At 38.4% G+C, this 21,347-nt stretch overlaps 1 protein-coding gene across 4 annotated transcripts in view; it reads left to right on the forward strand.

The window, feature by feature from the left end:
* Positions 1-21,347, forward strand: part of LIN9 (lin-9 DREAM MuvB core complex component) — a gene marked incomplete at both ends in the record, with an annotated part of 101,884 nt that overhangs the window by 36,638 nt on the left and 43,899 nt on the right. The gene's annotated exons all lie outside the window — the stretch shown is intronic.

The following is a 21,347-nucleotide window of genomic DNA, read 5'->3' on the forward strand; positions in this document are numbered from 1 at the left end:
GACTGAATAAAACTAAATTATTCAGTAGGTAGTTTGCTCAAACTTTTGTAAAGATGTAAATTCTGTCAATTTGTAGGTGGTGATTCTGTGTGTTCATTTCAGTTACAACACTGAGGGAAATTACCACCAAAACCTCAAGTTTAAGTTAATCCTTAATAATTTGGTGATCTAAAATTACAATTTATGTAATACAAGAAATAACAAGGTGTTAAGTGGGTAGGTAGGGCAGTAATAGTACTGGAAGAGTTTGAAAAATGGTTGGATTAATCAGAATATTTTCTGGAGGAAAGGGAACTTTGAATTACATATTTATATTATTATTTTCTGGATATAAAAGTGGTACATGTTTCCATTATATTGTAAAAATGGGTAATGAAAGGAAAGGTAGATAATAAGGAAGAGACTGTATCATGCATATAAAATGCAGTTGGAAAAGAGAAGAATGCATTTAGTCATAAACTACCATGTATAGAAGTTACAGATGATATATATGGTCTCTCTCTTTACAAAATTAGTCTGGGACTGGGGGTGGAGGTAGAGTGAGGGAGAGAGAGCATTCCTGAAAAAATATATTAGTTCTAAAAACCCCATATAAATAAGTACAAAGTCTACAATATAACTACTAATCAGAGAAATGCTGGCATGAATAGAGTGACACGTAGGCCCAATTAGGAAATCCTTAAAAGTTAAGTGCTCCAGCATTTAAGGATTGGCAGTATTATTTGATAAGACTGAAAATTTTACAGTGTCAGTAAGTAGGTACTCATGTCACAATGCAGAATAGGTGGGACTGGATATGTCAAGATATGAGAAAAGTTTGTAGGAATCAACTACTAGAGCTTTTGAAAGTTTCTGTTTGGTTTAGAGGAGGTGTCAGCATACAATAAAAAATTATTAAACCTATGAAGAAACATAAAAACAGGTTCTGTAGTAAAAACCAAAAGCAATCAATAGAAAACAGATGCTGGGATGACTCAGATACTGGAATTAGTTTCAAAATATCTGTTATAAAACATGTTCAAGAACTTAAATGTAAATATGGTCATAATTAATGGGGATATCACAGGTAGATAGATGGAAATTACTTAGATAAAACACATTTAAAATTGAAAAGTATAGTGTCTGAAAAGAAAAATTCTGAATGGGCTTAAAAGCATATTAGAAACAGCAAAACCAAGGGTAAGTGAACTTCAGAATAAATCAGTATAAATGATCCATTGTGAAAACATGGAGGAAAAAATGGAAAAAACATTAATAGAGCCTCAGAGACCTGTGGGACAATATTATGCAAATAACATACATGTAATTATTGTTCTTAAAAGGAGAAGAAAGGCACAATGGCATGTGCGAAAAAAAAGACAAAAGATTTGATTTTTTCTTTCAGTTTTTTCGAGATATAGTTGACATACACACTGTAAAGTGTAGGTCATAATGATTTGACTTGCATCCATTACATTTGCCGACCTTGGAGAAGTGGCCTTTTGTGGGAGACCTCCTGTGCTTCCCAGCAGCGCACTCCCCTCTGGTCACCAGAGGTATGTGCTCTAGGGGTGCCCCCCGTGTGGGCTGCCTGGGTCCTTCTGTTGTGGTGGCCTGACTACTTGTGGGCAGTCTGATAGGTGTGGCTGGCCCTCCTATAGGTTGGTTGCTAGGCCCTGCCTCGTGGAAGGCTTCTGTCTGTGGGCTGGGGCACAAGGTGGCTGGCTGCAGGAGTGAGTGGGGGGTTCCTGGGACTAGTACTGGCCCACTGGTGGGCGGAGCTGGGCTCGGGGTGGGTGGTTGCAGGCTGGGGTCCCAGATCTAGTGCTGGTGGGTGGGATAGTTCCTGGCATGGCTGTCTGTAGGGGCCTGGGATATCCCAAAGCTGGTTATCAGCCCGCTGGTTAGTGGAGCTGGGTCCTGAGGCTGCTGGCTGAGGGGTCCAATATGTCTGGTGGCCTGCTGTCAGCCTGCTGTTGGCAGGCCAGAGCCCCCGGTATTCCCTGGGCTAGTGTCCCATCACTGGTGGACAGGGGCAGTTCCTGGGGCGGCTAGCTGAGGGGCCCAATGTGTCCCAGAGCTGGCATTAGCCTGCTGGTGGGCGGGACTAGGGCTCAGTGGGTCTTGGAGCTAGTGCTGGCCAGCTGGTCTGTGGGCTGCATCCAGACACAGCAGGCTGTAGGTCTGTGGTGGTCCTGGGGCTGCTGTCCACCCAGTGGTGGGTGGGACAGGGCGCAGGGGATCAGATCCCTGCGCTGGTGCCGGCCCCCTTGTAGGCAGAGCTGGGTCCTGGGTTCTCTAGCCGCAGGGCCTAGTGTCCGCCCACTGGTGGGTAGGGCTGAGGCCCAGAGGGTCCCCAGGCTGGTACCCACCCACTGGCGGGTGAGCCTGGGTCCTGGGGCTAGTGCCGGCTCACTGGTGGGTGGAGCCAGTCCCAAATTCTCTGGCTGCAGGACCCTGGAACTCGCTGAGTTAGTGCGTTGGTCTCTGTTGTGCGGGGCCAGGACCCAGTGGCTGGTGCCTGCCCAGTGGCGGGTCAGGCTGATTCTGGGGCTAATGCTGGCTCACTTGTGAGCAAAGCCAGGTCCCAGGGTCTCTGGTGCAGGGCCCTGGGGACCTGGGACTAGTGAGGCTCGTTGGTGTCAGTGGCTGGTCCTGGGCCCTCTGGTGGATAAGTCCAGGTCCTGAAGCGGCTGTGGGCTCAGGGGCTCCCAGCTGGCCAGCTGGTGGGTGGGGCTGTGTCCCCGCCCAGCCAGCTGCTTGGCCTGAGGTGTCCCATTACTGGTGCAGACGGGCTGCTGGGCGGGGCCGGTTCCCAGCCCTAATAAGCTAGAGGGAGGATTAAAAAATGGCGCTCGCCAGCACCAGTGTCCTCGTGGTTGAACAAGCTCCCAGAAATGGCTGCCACAAGTGTCTCTTTCCCCCCGGTAAGCTCCACTTGGCTCCTGCCTCTCAGGGAGGCTCTCCAAGATCAGCAGGTGGGTCTAACCGAGGCTCCTTTTGAATTACTGCTTCTGCTCTGCGTCCTAGAACTTGTAAGATTTTGTGTGCACCCTTTAAGAATGGAGTCTATTTCCCATAGCCCTCTGGCTCTCCCGAATGTAAGCCCTGCTGGCCTTCAAAGGCAGGTGTTCTGGTGTTTGTCGTCCTAGTGCAGGACTTCCAGTTTGGAGATACCCACGTGGGGTTCAGACCCCTTGCTTCTTGGGGAGAACCTCTGCAATTGTTATTATCCTCCTCTTTGTGGAGGTATTGTTCTTGACTATACTGTGTCTCTGCCCCTCCTACCTGTCCGGTCGTGGTTCCTTGGCATCTTTAGTTGTAGAAGATCATTTTTGCTTGTCTTCTGGTCTTTCTCATCAATAGTTGCTCTGTAAATATTGTAATTTTGGTGTGCCGATGGGAAGAGGTGAGCTCAAGGACTTCCTACTCCGCCATTGTGGCCACCTTCCCCAAACTCGATTTAAAAAAAATAAAAAGTGGGGGCTTCCCTGGTGGCGCAGTGGTTGAGAGTCCGCCTGCCGATGCAGGGGACATGGGTTCGTGCCCCGGTCCGGGAAGATCCTACATGCCGCGGAGCGGCTGGGCCCGTGAGCCATGGCCGCTGAGCCTGCGCGTCCGGAGCCTGTGCTCCGCAGCGGGAGAGGCCACAACAGTGAGAGGCCCGCGTACCGCAAAAAAAAAAAAAAAAAAAAATACAGATCCACAGTACTGTAAACCCCAAGCCATATAACCCACGTGTATACAAAACCCATAATTAGACACAATACAGAAAAAATACAGAGCAAATCTTGAAAGCATTCATTAGAAAAACAACATTATATGAGGAACAGTGATACAAACAGCAGCTGACTTCTTACGGGAAAAGAACACTAGATGTTATGTCAAATGAACTTTTCAGATTGAAGGGATATGATACTAGATGGAACCTTGACTACAGAGTAACAGCACCAGAAATAGTAAATATATGTGTAAAATGGAACTGTTGTGTTTAAGTTTCTTAAATTTGTAGTGAGAGTATATAGTATTAACTGAAGTAGCGTGTAATAAGTAAAGAGTGAATATTATAATCCCTAGAATATTGAGATTCAGAAACCTTAGTGTGCGTCAGATCACCTGGAGGGCTTTAAAAAGACAGATTACTGGCCCCCCACTCCAGAGTTTCTGATTCAGAAGGTCAGGGGTAGGGCCTGAGAATTTTCTTTTCAAGAAGTTTCCAAGTGGTGTTGATGCTGCTGGAGTGGGGCTGTACTTTGAGAACTAGTAAAGGAATTACTTTTTAAAAATCTTTTATTGAGGTAACATTGGTTTATAACGTAAGTTTCATGTATACATTATATTTTGTCTTCTCTTTACATTACAGCAGGCTTACCGCCAGAAGTGTAGTTTCTGTCTCTCACCATACAGTTGATCCCCTTTACCCATTTCACCCTCCCCTGTCCCACCCCTTCCCCTCTGGTAATCATTACTCTGTTTTATGGCTGAGTAGTATCACATTTATGGTAATCACTACTCTTTTTTTACCGTGGAGTAGTATTCCAGTGCGTGTGTGTAGCATATCTTTTTTTTTTTTTTTTTTTGAGGTACGCGGGCCTCTCACTGTTGCAGCCTCTCCCGTTGCGGAGCACAGGCTCTGGATGCGCAGGCTCAGTGGCCATGGCTCACGGGCCTAGCCGCTCCGTGGCATGTGGGATCTTCCCGGACCGGGGCACGAACCCGTGTCCCCTGCATCGGCAGGTGGACTCTCAACCACTGCGCCACCAGGGAAGTCCGTGTGTAGCATATCTTTATCCATTCATTCATTGATAGGCACTTAGGTTGTTTTCATATCTTGGCTATTCTAAATAATGCTGCTATGAACATAAGGATGCATATATCTTTTTGAATTAGTGTTTTTGTATTCTTTGGATGAATACACAGAAGTGGGATAGGTAGATCATGTGGTAGTTCTAGTATTAATTTGGGGGGGGAATCTCCATACTGTTTCTCATAGTAGCTGCACCAATTTACATTCACACCAACAGTGTATGAGGGTTTCCTTTTCTCCCGTCCTTGCCAACCCTTGTTATTTCTTGCCTGTTTGATAATAGCCAGTCTAACGGATGTGAGGTGATATCTCACTGTGGTTTTTTTTTAATTGAAGTATAGTTGATTTACAATATTGTGTTAGTTTCAGGTGTATAGGAAAGTAATTTAATTATACGTATATTTTTTTCAGATTATTTTCCATTATAGGTTATTATAAAATATTGAATATAATTCCCTGTGCTGTACAGTAAATCCTTGTTGCTTATCTATTTTATGTGTAGTTTTGTTAATCCCATACTCCTAATTTATATGCCCCACACCTCCCTTTCCCTTTTGGTAACTATAACTTTGTTTTCTGTGTCTATGAGTCTGTTTCTATATGGTATATAGATTCATTTGTATTACTTTTTAGATTCTACATATAAGTAATATCATATAATATTTATCTTTCTCTGACTTACTTCACTTACTATGATATTCTCTAGGTCCATCCATGTTGTTGTAAATATTTTACTCTTTTTTATGGTTGAGTAATATTCCTGTGTGTGTGTGTGAGTGTGTGTATGTGTGTGTGTGTGTGTGTTTTATACATATATATAAAATCTCACATCTTCTTAAAGTAATCATCTGTTGCTGGGCACTTGGGTTGTTTCCATGTCCTGGCTATTGTAAATAACGCTGTTATGAACATTGGGGTGCATGTATCTTTTCGAATTAGTTTTCATCTTTCCTGGATATATACCCAGGAGTGGGGTTGCTGGAACATATGATAACTCTATTTTTTGTTTTTAAAGGAACCTCCAGACTGTTGTCCATAGTGGCTACACCAATTTACATTCCCACCAATAGTGTATGGGGGTTCCCTTTTATCCACACCCTCTCCAGCATTTTTTATTGTAGACTTTTGATGATGGTCATTCTGACCCGTGTGAGATGATACCTCATTATAGTTTTGATCTGCATTTCTCTAATAATTAGCAGCGTTGAGCATCTTTTCATGTGCCTGTTGGCCATCTGGATGTCTTCCTTGGAGAAATGTCTATTTAGATCACCTGTCTTTTTTTTTTAAATTAATTTATTTATTTATTTATTTATTTTTGGCTGAGTTGGGTCTTTACTGCTGCCCATGGACTTTCTCTAGTTGCGGCGAGTGGGGGTTACTCTTTGTTGCAGTGCGCGGGCTTCTCATTGTGGTGCCTTCTCTTGTTGCAGAGCATGGGTTCTAGGTGTGCGGCCTTCAGTAGTTGTGGCATGCAGGCTTAGTAGTTGTGGCCCACGGGCCCAGCTGCTCCATGGCATGTGGGATCCTCCTGGACCAGGGCTCGAACCCGTGTCCCCGGCATTGGCAGGCGGACTCTTAACCACTGTGGCAGGGAAGTCCCCTGCCTATTTTTTGATTGGGTTGTTTTGAGGTTTGTTTTGTTTTGTTTTGATAGTGAGTCATTGTGGTTTTGATTTGCATTTTCCTAACAATAAGTGATGAATATCTTTTCATGTGCCTGTTGGCCTTCTATACGTCTTCTTTAGAAAATCACCTATTCAGCTCTGCTGCGCATTTTTTAATTGGGTTGTGTGTCTTTTTGTTGTTGAGTTGTATGAGTTCTTTATATATTTGGGATATTAGCCAATTAATGGATATATGATTTACAAATATCTTCTCCCATTTGTTTTTTCATTTTGCTGATGGTTTCCTTTGCTGTGCAGAAACTTTTTAGTTTTATATAATCCCATTTGTTCAGTTTTGCTTTTGTTTCCCTTGCCTGAGGAGACATATCCAGAAAGATATTGCTAAGATCAATGTTACAGAGCATACTGCATATGTTTATTTCTAGGAGTTTTATTGTTTGAGGTCTTGCTTTCAAGTCTTTAGTCCATTTTGAGTTGATTTTTGTATACGATGTGAGGTAGTGGTCTAGTTTCTTCTTTTGCATTTGGCTGTCCAGTTGAAGGAATTACTTTTAAAAAAGTGTTAAGAGATGGGCTTCCCTGGTGGCGCAGTGGTTGAGAGTCCGCCTGCCGATGCAGGGGACATGGGCTCGTGCCCCGGTCCAGGAAGATCCCACATGCTGCGGAGCGGCTGGGCCTGTGAGCCATGGCCGCTGAACCTGCGCGTCCGGAGCCTTTGCTCCACAACAGGAGAGGCCACAGCAGTGAGAGGCCCGTGTACCATAAAAAAAAAAAAGTGTTAAGAGGTATACCTAAAAAGCCAATAGAGGAATTAAATTTGACAAAGTAACAAATACTCAATTAAGTGAAAAGATGACAAGAAAGAAAGAACAGAGTAGAAAATAAATAGCAAGATGGTAGACTTATATCTAGTCCTTTTAAAATTACATTAAATGTCAATGAACTAAACACTACACTGTAGAGCTTATCAGACTGGATTTATTGGGTTTTTTTAAAAAAAGGAAGTCAAACTCAACTACAGTTGACCATTGAACAACATGGGTTTGACGGGTTTGAATTGTGTAAGTCCATTTATATGTGGATTTCTTTTTCAATAAACACACTGGAAATTTTTTTGGAAATTTGTGACAACTTGAAAGAACTTGCAGATGAATTGCTTAGCCTTGAAATATTTAAAAAATTTAAATAGTTAGATATGTCATGAATGCATAAGATATATGTAGACATAGTCAATTTTATCATTTACTACTATATTTTATGGTAGTAAAATTTATCAAAACTTACTTCCACAAACACAGTCCATACATTTGCCATTGAGAGAAGTGTAAGCAAACATAAAGATGCCATATTAAATCATAGCTTCATAAAATTAACTGTAGTATACACTGTACTACTGTAAAAATTTTGTAGCAACCTCCCGTTGCTGTTGCAATGAGCTCAAGTGTTGTGAGTATCTGCTAAAAATGCTGTGTGACAGTAATCATTTCCATGTGATCAGTTCATCTCCAGTAAATTGCATATCATTGTAAAAAGTGATCTCTTGCAGTTCTCAAGTATTTTTCATTGTGTTTAGTGGAAGACCATAAACCATGGAGCCCATATGAAGTGCCATAGTGATGCTAGAATTGCTCCTAAGAAGCAGAGAAAAGTCATGACATTACAAGAAAAAATTGAATTGCTTGATATGTACTGTAGATTGAGGTCCTCAGCTGTGATTGCCCACTATTTCAAGATAAATAAATGAATACAGTGTAAGGACCATTGTAAAAAAAAGAAAAGGAAATTGGTGAAGCTATAGCTGCAGCTATGCCAGCAGGCATGAATACCTAGCATTTTTTTGAAGTATCTTTTTATCTCATAATGAAAATACAGCTCTTATGTGGGTGCAGGATTGATATAAGAAAGGCATACCTATGGACTCCAATATGATTTGAGAAAAAGCAAAGTCATTTATATGACGACAAAGCAAAAGGGAGTGAAATATCTAAAGCTGGAGAATTTAATGCCAGCAAAGGATGGTTTGATAATTTTAAAAAGAGGTTTGGCTTAAAAAATGTCAGGATGACAGGAGAAGCCGCTTCTGCCAACCAAGAGGCAGCAGACAGCTTCCCAGATGCCATGAAGAAAGTCATGGAGGAGAAAGGATATCTACCTGAACAGGTTTTTAATGCAGACATAAGTGCCCTATTCTGGTAAAACAAAAAACAAAACAAAATAAAACAAAAAAACCTTGTTAGTAAGGAAGAAAAGCAAGCACTAGGAGTTAAAGCAGAAAGGGTGGACTTCCCTGGTGGAGCAGTGGTTAAGAACCTGCCTGCCAATGCAGGGCACACAGGTTTGATCCCTGGTCTGGGAAGATCCCACATGCCACGGAGCAGCTAAGCCCGTGTGCTACAGCTACTGAGCCTGCGCTCTAGAGCCCACGAGCCACAACCATGGAGCCCACATGCTACAACTCGTGAGGCCCGTGCGCCTAGAGCCCGTGCTCCACAACAGGAGAAGCCACCACAGTGAGAAGACCACGCACCGCAATGAATAGCCCCTGCTTGCTGCAACTAGAGAAAGCCCTTGTGCAGCAACAAAGACCCAACGCAGCCAAATATTTAAAAAGCAAAAAAATAAAGCAGAAAGAGATAGACTAACTACTGTTTTGCAAATGCAGTCGGGTTTATGATCAGGACTGCCCTTATGTATAAAGCTGCCAGCCATAAACAACAAGGTCCTACTGTATAGCACAGGGAACTGTATTCAATATCCTGTGATAAACCATAATGGAAAAGAATATATATTAAAAAAAAAAGAATGTCTATGTGTGTATAACTGAGTCACTTTGCTGTGCAGCAGAGATTGGCACAACATTGTAAATCAACTATACGTCAATAAAAAATTTAACTAAATTAAAAAAAAAAGCTGCTAACCTTGGACCCTTGAAGGGAAAAAATAAACACCAGCTGCCCATCTTTTGGTTGTACAGTAAGAAGGCCTGGGCAACAAAAATTCTTTTTCTGGATCGGTTCCATTGATGGTTTGTCCCTGAAGTCCGGAAGTACCTTGGCAGTAAGGAACTGCCTTTTAAAGTTCTTTTGATATTGGACAATGCCTCTGGCTACACAGAACCCCATGAGTTTGACTCCAAAGGCATTGAAGTGGTCTACTTACCCCCAGACACAACATCTATAATTCAGCCTGTAGCCTTAAGTACCTTCAAGGCTCATTACACATGGTACTCTATGGAAAGGATTGTCAATGCTATGGAAGAGAACTCTAATAGAGAAAACATCATGAAAATCTGGAAGGATTATATCACTGAAGATGTCACTGTTATAGAAAAAGCCTGAGCCAGTCAAGGAAAGAGATTGTAGAGATGGAGGAACAAAAAAGAGGTTGGGGGTGAAGGGCTTCAAGACATGGATATTTTCAAGAGCTAATAGACACCACACCAGAGGAATTAACAGTACAACTTGATGGAGATGAGTGCTTCTGAATCAGTGCCAGCCAATAAAGAAGAAGACATAGAAGATGCAGTGTCAGAAAACAAATTGACATTAGACAGTCGGGGAGAAGACTTTCAATTTTCAAGACTGCTTTTGCTTTTTTTTAATAGCATAGACCCTTCTATGATAGGGTCACTGAAACTAAAGCAAATAATGGCAGAAGGATTGGTACCATATAGAAACATTTTTAGAGAAATGAAAAAGCAAAAAGTCAAGTAGAAATTATGATGTATTTCCATAAATTCACAGTAAGTGTGCCTGACTGTCTTCCCTCCCCTTCCACCTCCTCCACCTCTTCCACCTCTGCCACCCCTGAGACAGCAAGAGCAACTTCTCTTCCTTCTTCTCCTCAGCCTACTCAACATGAAGATGGTGAGGATGAAGACCTTTATGATGATTCATTTCCACTTAGTGAATAGTAAATAATCATCATTCCATACAGTTAATAAACTTATCTATTGTGTAGGTGTGTGAGTGTCTTCCTGTGAAAATCTAATCACTGCACGGCAAGAACTGTATGAGATGTATTTGTGTCATCATCATCATGACCTAAGTATTATTCATCATGTATTATTCAAAATCATAAAGACGAGAGCAGAAATAAATGGAATAGAGACTTAAAAAAGAAAATATTAATGAAACTAAGAGCTGGTTCTTTGAAAAGATAAACAAAATTGATAAACCTTTAGTCAGACTCCCCCAGAAAAAAAGAGGGCCAGAAAGAAGAAGTCAGAACTGACACTGGAGGATCATAAAAGAATACTACAAACAACTATATGCCCCAAAAATGGACAACCTAGAAAAAAATGGACAAATTCTTAGAACTGTACAATCTCCCAAGACCAAACCAGGAAGAAATAGGAAATATAAACAGACCAGTTACCAGTGATAAAATTGAGTCAGTAATTTAAAGCAAAACAAAACAAAACAAGAAAACCCCAAAACTCCCAACAAACAAAAGTTCAGGACTAGATGACTTTATGTGTGAATTCTGCCAAACATTTAGAGAAGAGTTAACACCTATCCTTCTCAAACTATTCCCAAAAATTGCAGAGAAAAGAAGACTTCCAGACTCATTCTACAAGGCCACCATCACCCAGATACCAAAACCAGACAAAGATACCACAAAAATAGAAAATTACAGGCCAATATCACTAATGAACATAGATGTAAAAATCCTCAACAAAATATTAACAATCAAATCTAACAATACATTAAAAGGATAATACATCATAATCAAGTGGGATTTATCCCAGTTGATGCAAGGATGGTTCAATAACCACAAATTAATCAATGTGATACACCACATTAATAAATTAAAGAATAAAAAATCATACAGTCATCTACATAGATGCAGAAAAAGCTTTTGACAAAATTCAACATTCATTTATGATAATAACTCTTCACAAAGTGCGTATAGAGGGGACCTACTTCAACATAATAAATGCCACATATGATAAGCCCACAACTAACATCATATTCAACAATAGAAAGCAGAAAGTATTTTCTCTAAGATCAGGGACAAGACAAAGATGCCCACTCTTGCCACTTTTATTCAACATAATATTGGAAGTCCTGGCCACAGCAGTTGGACAAGAAAAAGAAATAATATAACCCAAATTGGAAAGGAAGAAGTAAAACTGTCGCTGTGTCACTGTCTACAGATGACATGATACAATACATAGAAAATCCTGAAGACACCACCAAAAAACTACTAGAGCTCATCAATGAATTCAGTAAAGTTACAGGATACAAAATTAACATACAGAAATCTCTTGCATTTCTATACAATGACACTGAACTATCAGAAAGAGAAATTAATGGAACAATCCCATTTACAATTATATCAAAAAGAATAGAATACCTAGGAATAAATCTAACCTAGGATGTAAAAGACGTGTACTCCAAAAACTATAAGACGCTGATGAAAGAAATCGAAGATGAGACAAACAGATGGAAAGATATACCATGTTCTTGGATTGGAAGAATTAATATTGTTAAAATGACCATACTACCCAAGATAATCCACAGATTCAATCTATCCCTATCAAAATACCAATGGCATTTTTCACAGAACTAGAACAAATCATTTTAAAATTTGTATGAAACACAAAAGACCCTGAATAGCCCAAACAATCTTGAGAAAGAAGAACAGAACAGAGGTATCACACTCCCTGATTTCAGAGTATACTACAAAGCTACAGTAATCACAGCAGTGTGGTACTGGCAAAAAAACAGACACATAGATTAATGGAACAGACTAGAGAGCCCAGAAATAAACCGACACACTTATGGTTGATTCATCTACAACAAAGGAGGCAAGAATATACAGTGGAGAAAAGACAGTTTCTTCAATAAGTGAGTTTCTTCAATAAGTGGTACTGGGAAAACTGGACAGCTACATGTAAAAGAATGAAGTTAGAACATTTTCTCACACCACATACAGAAATAAACTCAAAATGGTTTAAAGACTTTAAGACCGGAAACCAAAAAACTCCTAGAAGAAAACATAGGCAGGGACTTCCCTGGTGGCCTAGTGGTTAGGACTCCATGCTTCCGTTGCAGACGGTGTGGGTTTGATCCCGGGTCACAGAACTAGGATCACACATGCTGTGCAGCCAAAAAAAAGTCGAGATCCCTTGACTTCTGTAACTATCCAAAAATAAATAAATAAATATTTTTTAAAATGAAGTTTTAAATAAATTAAACTACTTTAAAAAAAAAGAAAACAGAGGCAGGACACAGTTTGTTATAAATCGTAGCCATATTTCTTTGGATCTGTCTCCTAAGGCAAAAGAAACAAGCAAAAATAAACAAATGGGACCTAATTAAACTTAAAAGCTTTTGCACAACAAAGGAAACCATTGGCAAAATGAAAAGACAACCTACTGAATGGGAGAAAATATTTTCAAATGATACAACTGATAAGGGGTTAATATCCAAAATATATAAATAGTTCGTACAACTCAATATTGAAAAAACTACCTGATTTTAAAAAATGGGCAGAAGACCTGAATAGATATTCTTCCAAAGAAGACATACAGATGGCCAACAGGCACATGAAAAGATACCCAACATCACTAATCATCAGAGAAATGCAAATCAAAACCACAATGAGATATCACCTCACACCTGTCAGAATGACTGTCATCAGAAAGACCACCATTAACAAATGTTGGTAAGGATGTGGAGAAAAGGGAGTGCTTGTACACTGCTGGCAGGAATGTAAGTTGGTGTATCCACTGTGGAAAGCAGTATGGAGGTGCCTCATAAAATAAAAGCAGAACTACCGTATGATCCATCAATTCCATTCCTGGGTGTATATCCAGAAAAGATGAAAACTCTAATTTGAAAAGATACATGCAACCCAATGTTCACAGCAGCATTATTTACAATGGCCAGGATATGGAAGTAACCTATGTTGCTAATAAAACAGAAACAGACTCACAGATGTAGAGAACAAACTAGTGGTTACCAGTGAGGAGCGGGGTAAGGGAGGGGAAAGATAGGGGTAAGTGATTAAGAGGTACAGACTACTAAGTATAAAATAAATAAGCTATGTGGATGTATTGTACAGCACAGTGAATATAGCCAATATTTTGTGATAAATTTAAATGAAGTATAAGCTATAAAATTTTGAGTCACTTTGTTGTATACCTGAAACTAATATAATATTATAAGTCAACTATACCTCAAATTTTTAAAAATGAAAGTGTTTTAATACTGTATTATGAATATGACAGTAAAACTGTATGCCATAAAATTTTTATAATGATTCATTCATTAATGTATATGCCAGGCTACCATGAAGCCATCATATTGATTACACTAGACTACTATAAAGCAATTTGTATTGCTTTTTCTTCATTATCAATGCATGAATCATTGTACCTGTAAATAAAGATGAATTTCTTTTTCACATTATCTTTTCTTTTTTGATGTCTAGTTTTAGTAATATGTACAACATGTAAAGCATTTTGTAATATCATATAAGACAATATTGATATAGGTACTGAGACACGATTCATCTTGTGAACAGACGATGTAAACTTACGGTATTGATAAAAATATACAGTACTATAAATGTATTTTCTCTTCTTTATGATTTTCTTAATAACTTTTTTTTATCCCTAGCTTACTTTATTGTAAGAATACAGTGTATAGTACATATAACATACAAAATATGTGTTAATTGCCATTTATGTTATCTGTAAGGCTTGCAGTCAACAGTAGGCTATTAGTAGTTAAGTTTTGGGTTATACTCTTGAGTTAAAAGTTATACACAGATTTTCAACTGCTCAGGGGATATCACCACTCCTAATCCCCATGTTGTTAAAGGGTCAACTGTATGTGCTGTCTTCAAGAGTGGTACTTGAAATATAAAAATCACAGACAGGTTTAAAGCAAAAGAATGAGAAAGATATGCCAGTCAAATATTAACAATAGGAAGTTGAAGTGGCTGTGTTAACATCAGACAAAATAGAATTCAAGACAAAGAGTATTACCAGAGAGAGGAGATACTTAATAATGATTGAAAGAGCACTTCATTAGAAGAACACAACAAATCCTAATATATATTTACTAGTAAGCCCCTAATAACAGAAGTTGAAAATACTTAAAGCAAAATGTAAGACAACTAAAGGAAGAAATATACAGGTCGACAATTATAGTTGTAGATTTTAACAACTCTCTACCAGTAATTGAGAACAGGAAAAAAAATCAGTACAACTATAGAGAATTAGAATAGCACTACTGGGCTTCCCTGGTAGCACAGTGGTTAAGAATCTGCCTGCAATGCAGGGGACACGGGTTCGAGCCCTGGTCTGCGAAGATCCTACGTGCCACAGAGCAACTAAGCCCGTGTGCCACAACTACTGAGCTTGTGCTCTAGAACCCATGAGCCGCAACTACTGAAGCCCGCATGCCTAGACCCCGTGCTCTGCAACAAGAGAAGCCACTGCAGTGAGAAGCCCACGCACCGCAATGAAGAGTAGCCCCTGCTCACTGCAACTAGAGAAAGCCCACATGCAGCAATGAAGACCCAATGCAGCCCAAAATAAAATTAATTAATTAAAAAAAAAGAATAGCACTACCAGTCATGATATCTAATTGACATTTTTAGAACAGTGTACCCCAAAACTGCAGAATATATAATCTTGGCACATGCTTAGGCTTTGTTTGTCAAGATAAATCATATGCTGGCCTATTAACACATATCAATAAATTTTGAAAGATTGAAATCATATACAGTGTACAGAACTTCTCTGAGCACAACAGAATTTAATCAAAAATTGAAACAGTAAGATCTCTGAAAACATCCAAGTATTTGGGAATGAAACATAATACTTTAAATAATTCATAAGTAAAAGGAGACAATCTCAAGGGAGAATCGCAAATATTTTAAATTGAAAGATAATAAATATACCAAATATAAATATTTGTGGGGTGCAGCTAAAGAAGTATATAGAGGAAACTTTTACATTTTTAAATACTTACATCAGAAGAAAATGCTTATATACATTTTATAAAGGTTTAAATTTCTATTTTTACCTTAAGAAGCTAAAGAACAAGCCCACAGCTAACGTCATACTCAACAGGGAAAGAGTGAAAGCTTTTTCTCTAAAGATCAAGAACAAGACAAGTGTGACAATATAGTGCTGGAAGTCCAAACCAGAGCAGTCAGGCAAGGGAAAAGAAGGTGTCAAATCCAAAAGGAAGAAGTAAAATTATCTCTGTTTGCAGATGACATGATCTTATATAGAGAAGACCCTAAAGACTCTACAAAAAACTATAAGAACTGGTAAATGAATTCAGTAAAGCCAGGATATGAAACCAACATACAATAATCGGTTGTGTTTCTAAACACTAAAGACAAAATATCTGAAAAAGAAAATAAGGAAACAGTCTCATTCATGATGGCTCCAAAAGCAATGGAATACTTAGGAATAATTTTAACCAAGGATGTAAAACATCTGTACACTGAAAATTACAAGACATTGATGAAAGAAATTGAAGAAGGCAAAAATAAAAGGAAAGATATCCCATGTTCATGGACTGGAAAACTTAATATTGTTTTAAACAGTTCATACTTCCTAAAGCCATCTATAGAGTCAGTGAAATCCCTATGAAAATTCCAGTGGCATTTTTTACAGATATAGAACAATCAGTCCTAAAATTTATGTGGTACCACAAAAGACCTGACTAACCAAGGCAACCTTGAGAAAGAGGAACAACGTTGAAACACTCAAATGTCTTGATTTCAAGCTATATTACAAAACTACAGTAATCAAAATAGTATGGGACTGGCATAAAATAGACACATAAACCAATGGAACAGAACTGAACCCCCCCAAAAAAACCCCATGAATATATGGTCAACTGATATTTGACAAGGCAACTAAGAATACTCCATGGGGAAAAGACAGTCTCTTCGACAAATGGTCTTGGGAAAACTAGATATTCACATGCAGAAGAATAAAACTGGCCTCCTGTCTTACACCTCTCACAAAAATTAACTCAAAGTGGATTAAAGTCTTAAATGTAAGACCTGAAACTATTAAATTACTAGAAGAAAACACAGAGGAAAAGCTCCTTGACATTGGTCTTTGCAATGATTTTTTTTTTTTTTTTTGGAGATGACACCAAAAGCAAAGGAATAAAAGCAACAATCAGCAAGTAGGACTACATCAAACTATAAAAAGCTTCTACACAGCCAAAGAAACAATCAACAAAATAAAAAGGCAGCCTACAGAATGGGAGAAAAGATTTGCAAATCATATATCTGATAAGACGTTAATATTCAGAATATGTAAGGAACTCATACAACTCAACAACAAAAAGACGACCTGATTATAAAATGGGCAGAGGAGCTGAATAGACATTTTTCCAAACATAACACATAGATGGCGAACAAGTACATGAAAAGATGCTCAACATCACTAATCATCAGGGAAATGCCACAGTGAGATGGCACCTCACACCTGTTAGAATGGCTATTATCAAAAAGGCAAGAAATAACAAGTGTTGGAAAGCATGTGGAGAAAAGAGAACCCTTGTGGATTGGTAGTAGAAATGTAAATCAGTGCAGCCACTATGTAAAACAGTAAGGAAGTTCCTCAAAAAATTAAAAATAGAAGTACCATGTGATCCAGCAATTCCGCTTCTGGGTGTTTATCCAAGAAAACAAACTCACTATCTCCATAAGATACATGCACCCCCATGTTCGTTGCAGCATTGTTTGCAATAACTAAGGCATGGAAACAGCCTAAGTGTCCACTGACAGATGAATGGAGAAAGAAAATATGGTGTATACAGTTGACCCTTGAACAATGCGGGGAGTAGGGGTGCTGACCTCCCGTGCAGTCTAAAATTCACAAACACTCAGTCCTCCATATCTGCAGTTGGGTATCTGCAGTTTCAGCCAACCATGGATCATGCAGTACAGTAGTATTTACAACTGAAAAAATCTGTGTGTAAGTGGACCCCTGAAGTTCAAACTTGTGCTGTTTAAGGGTCAACTGTGTATACAATGGAATATTATTTGGCCATAAAAAAGGAGAAAATCCTACCATTTGCAACAACATGGATGAATCTTGAGGGCATTGATAAGTGAAATGTCAGAAAAAAACAAGTACACTGTGATTCCACTTATATGAGCTGCTTACAGTAGTCACAATCGTAGAGACAGAAAGTAGAATGGTGGTTGCCAGGGGCTTGGGGGGAGGGATGAATGGGGAGTTACTGTAATGGGTGTAGAGTTTCAGTTTTACAAGATGAAAAGGGTTATAGATATGAGTGATGATTGAACAACGTTACTAATATTTAATACCACTGAACTCTACACTTAAGAATGGTTAAGATGATAACTTTTTAGTGTATTTTACTACAACAAAATAATTGAAAAAGTAATCAATGTCAAGAGAATGAGAAGAGAAGCCACAGACTGGGGCAAAATATATGCAAAGGACGTATCTGATAAAGGACTGTTATCCAGAATATGCAAAGGACTCTTAAAACTTAATAAATAGGAAAGCTAACAACCTGATTAAAAAATGGAGAAAAGATCTGACCAGGTACCTCACCAAAGAAGATATACTCTCATACTGTTGGTGGGAATATAAATTGGTGCAGCCACTATGGCAAAAAGTATGGAGATTCCTGAAAAAATTAAGAATAGAACTATAACACACACACACAAAAGAACTATCATATGATCCAGCTATTTAACTTTTGAGTATTTATTCAAAGAATACAAAAACACTAAATCAAAAAGTTACATACACCCCTATGTTCATCACAGCATTATTTATAATAGCTAAGATATGGAAACAACCTAAGTGCCCATTGTTGGATAAATGGATAAAGATGTGGGGTGTGTGTGTGTGTGTGTGTATAAAATATACAGTGGAATACTACTCAGCCATGAAAAATGAAATCTTGCCATTTGTGAGAATATGGATGGATCTTGAGGGTATTATGCAAAGTGAAATAAGTCAGAGAAAGACAAATACCATATGATTTCACTCGTATGTAGAATATTAATAAACAAAATGAAAACAAACATAAATACAGAGAACAGAGTAGTATGGTTACCAGAGCGAAAGGAGTTGGGAGAAAGGCAAAATGAGTAAAGGGCATCTGTTGTATGGTGACGGATGGAAACTAAACTTTTGGTGGTGAGCATGCTGTAATATATATAGAAGTCAAAATATAATGTTGTACACCTGAAACTTATATGATCTTATAAATTAATGTCACCTCAATTTTTAAAAAAAGAAAAGATATACAAATGGCAAATTGGCACATGAAAAGATATGCCACATCATACGTCATGAGGGAAACGCAAATTAAAACAATGAAATACCATTATACACCTATTAGAATAGCCAAAATCAAGAACATGACAACACCAAATGAGAATGTGGAGCACAGGAACTTATTTATTACTGGTGGGAATGCAAGATGGTACAGCCACTTTGGAAAACAGTTTGGCAATTTTTTACAAAATTAAACATATTCTTACCACACAGTCCAGCAGTCACACTCCTTGGGGATTAGCCAAATGAGTTCAAAACTTATTTCTCCACAAAAACCTGCACATGGATGTTTATAGCAGCTTTATTCATAATTGCCAAAAGTTGGAAGGAACCACTATGTCCTTCATTAGATGAATAAACTGATACATCCAGACATGGAATATTATTTGAAGCTAAAATGAAATGAGACGGAATTCCCTGGTGGTCCAGTAAATACTCTGCGCTTCCACTGCCGGGGGCCTGGGTTCGATCCCTGGTTGGGTAACTAAGATCCCACAAACTGTGTGGCATGGCCTAAAAATAATAATAATAATAACAAAATTCCATGAAAAGAGATGGAGGAACCTGAAGTGCATATTACTAGGCGAATGAAGCCAATCTGAAAAGGTTACGTACTGAATGATTCCAACTGTATGATATTTTAGAAAAGGTAAAACTGTGGAGACAGTTGAAAGATGAGTTATTACCAGGGGCTAGTGGGAAGAGGGATTAATAAGTGGAGCACAGAGGTTTTTTAGGGCAGTGAGACTGCTCTGAATGATACTGTAATGATGGGCAGGTACATGCCCTTATACGTTTGTCAAAACTTATAGAATGTGCAACGCCAAGAGTGAACCCTAATGTAAACTATAAACTTTGGGTGATAATAATGTTTCAGTGTAGGTTCATCAGCTAACAAAATGTACCACTCTGGTGTGGGATGTTGATAGTGCGAGAGCCTGTTGGGTGTGTCAGGCAGGAGCTATATGGGTTGATAGTAGGGGAAGCTCTTAGGGAGAGTAAAGGTAGGGCATGTATGGGAACTCTGTACTTTCCTCTAAATTTTGCTGTGTGTTTGAAACTGCTCCTAAAAAGAAAGTCTGTTTTTTAAAATCAACTAATGTAATTCCCCATATTTAGTAGCATAAAGTGGAAAAACCACATGGTCCTATCAATAGATAACAAAAAATCATTTGACAGTATTAATGCCCACTCATGATAAAACTCTCAACAAACTAGAAATAAAAGGGAACTTCCTCAACCTGACAAAGTTAATATATGAAAAAATCTATGTGCAACTACATACTTAATGGTGAAATTTTGAATGCTTTGCCACTAAGACGGGGAACAATGCAAGGATACACTTACGATCTGTATACAGTATTCTGCTAGATACAGTGAAATAATACAAGAAAAAAAATAGAAATCATAAAGTTTGGAAGAAGTAAAACTGTCTCTTTTCACAGATGACATGATTACCCATATGAAAATCCTAAGGAATCCACAAATCAAGGACTAGAATTAATAAGATGAATTTTTTTGCAAGGTCTTTGGATATAAAATCAATACGAAAATTAGTTGTATTTCTGTATAATAAGGCAACAACTGGAAAATGACATTTGAAAAAGTGACACTATTGACAATAGCATAAAAAACCTAAATAATTAGAGAGATAAAACATGTCATGGATTGGAAAACTCAGTATTGTTAAAAATGTCAGCTCTGCCAAGACTGATCTTAGAGGTAAACAGTCTAAATCACAGCAGGCCTTTTCTTTTCCTTTTTTTTTTTTGAAATTGTCATGCTTATTCTAATGTCTGTGAAAATGGGAAGGATAGTTTAATCCAGAAATATATCCACACATATGTCTAGTTGACTTTCTGAAGGTACCAAAGCATTTCAATGGAAAGGAAGGGCATTTCAATAAATAATGATTGATCAACTAGGTGTGTATATATGGAAATAAAATGAACCTTGACCTTTCCTCATGCTATACCAAAAACTTGATCTAAGATGGACCAAAGGGCTAAACATAAAAGCCAAAACTATAAAGCTTCTATAAGTAAACACAGGAAAATATCTTGTGATCTGTAAGTAGGCAGAGATTTCTTGGATCTGACAAAAAAGTAATTATCAAAAAAGAAAAATAAAGGTGATTTTTAGGTTTAACTTAAATTTAAAACTTCTGCCCACTAAAAGCCAACATTAAGAAAATAAATAGGCAAGCCATATACTGGGAAAAAAATATTTCCAAATCATATATCTGAAAAGGGACTATATCTAGAAAACATAAAGAACTCTATTGTTTAGTAATAAAAACATAAGTAATCCAATTCAAAAAATAGACAAAACACTTGAGTAGAGACTTCCCAGAGGAAAATGTATGAATGGCCAATAAGCACATGAAAAAGCACTCAACATCAGTAGTCATCAAGGAAGTGCAAATTAAAATCATAATGAAATACCACTACGCACACCAGAATGGCTAAAATTGAAACTACTGATAACATCAAATGTTGACAAGGATGTGGAGCTACCATAATTCATATACATTGTTGATAGGATGGTATACCACTTTGGAGTAAAGCATGACAATTTTTAATAAAATTAAACTTATGTCTGTCCTGTGATCCAGCAGTTCTGC

Source organism: Hyperoodon ampullatus (genome assembly GCF_949752795.1).
Source record: "Hyperoodon ampullatus genome assembly, chromosome: 2".
Lineage (NCBI taxonomy): Eukaryota > Metazoa > Chordata > Mammalia > Artiodactyla > Ziphiidae > Hyperoodon > Hyperoodon ampullatus.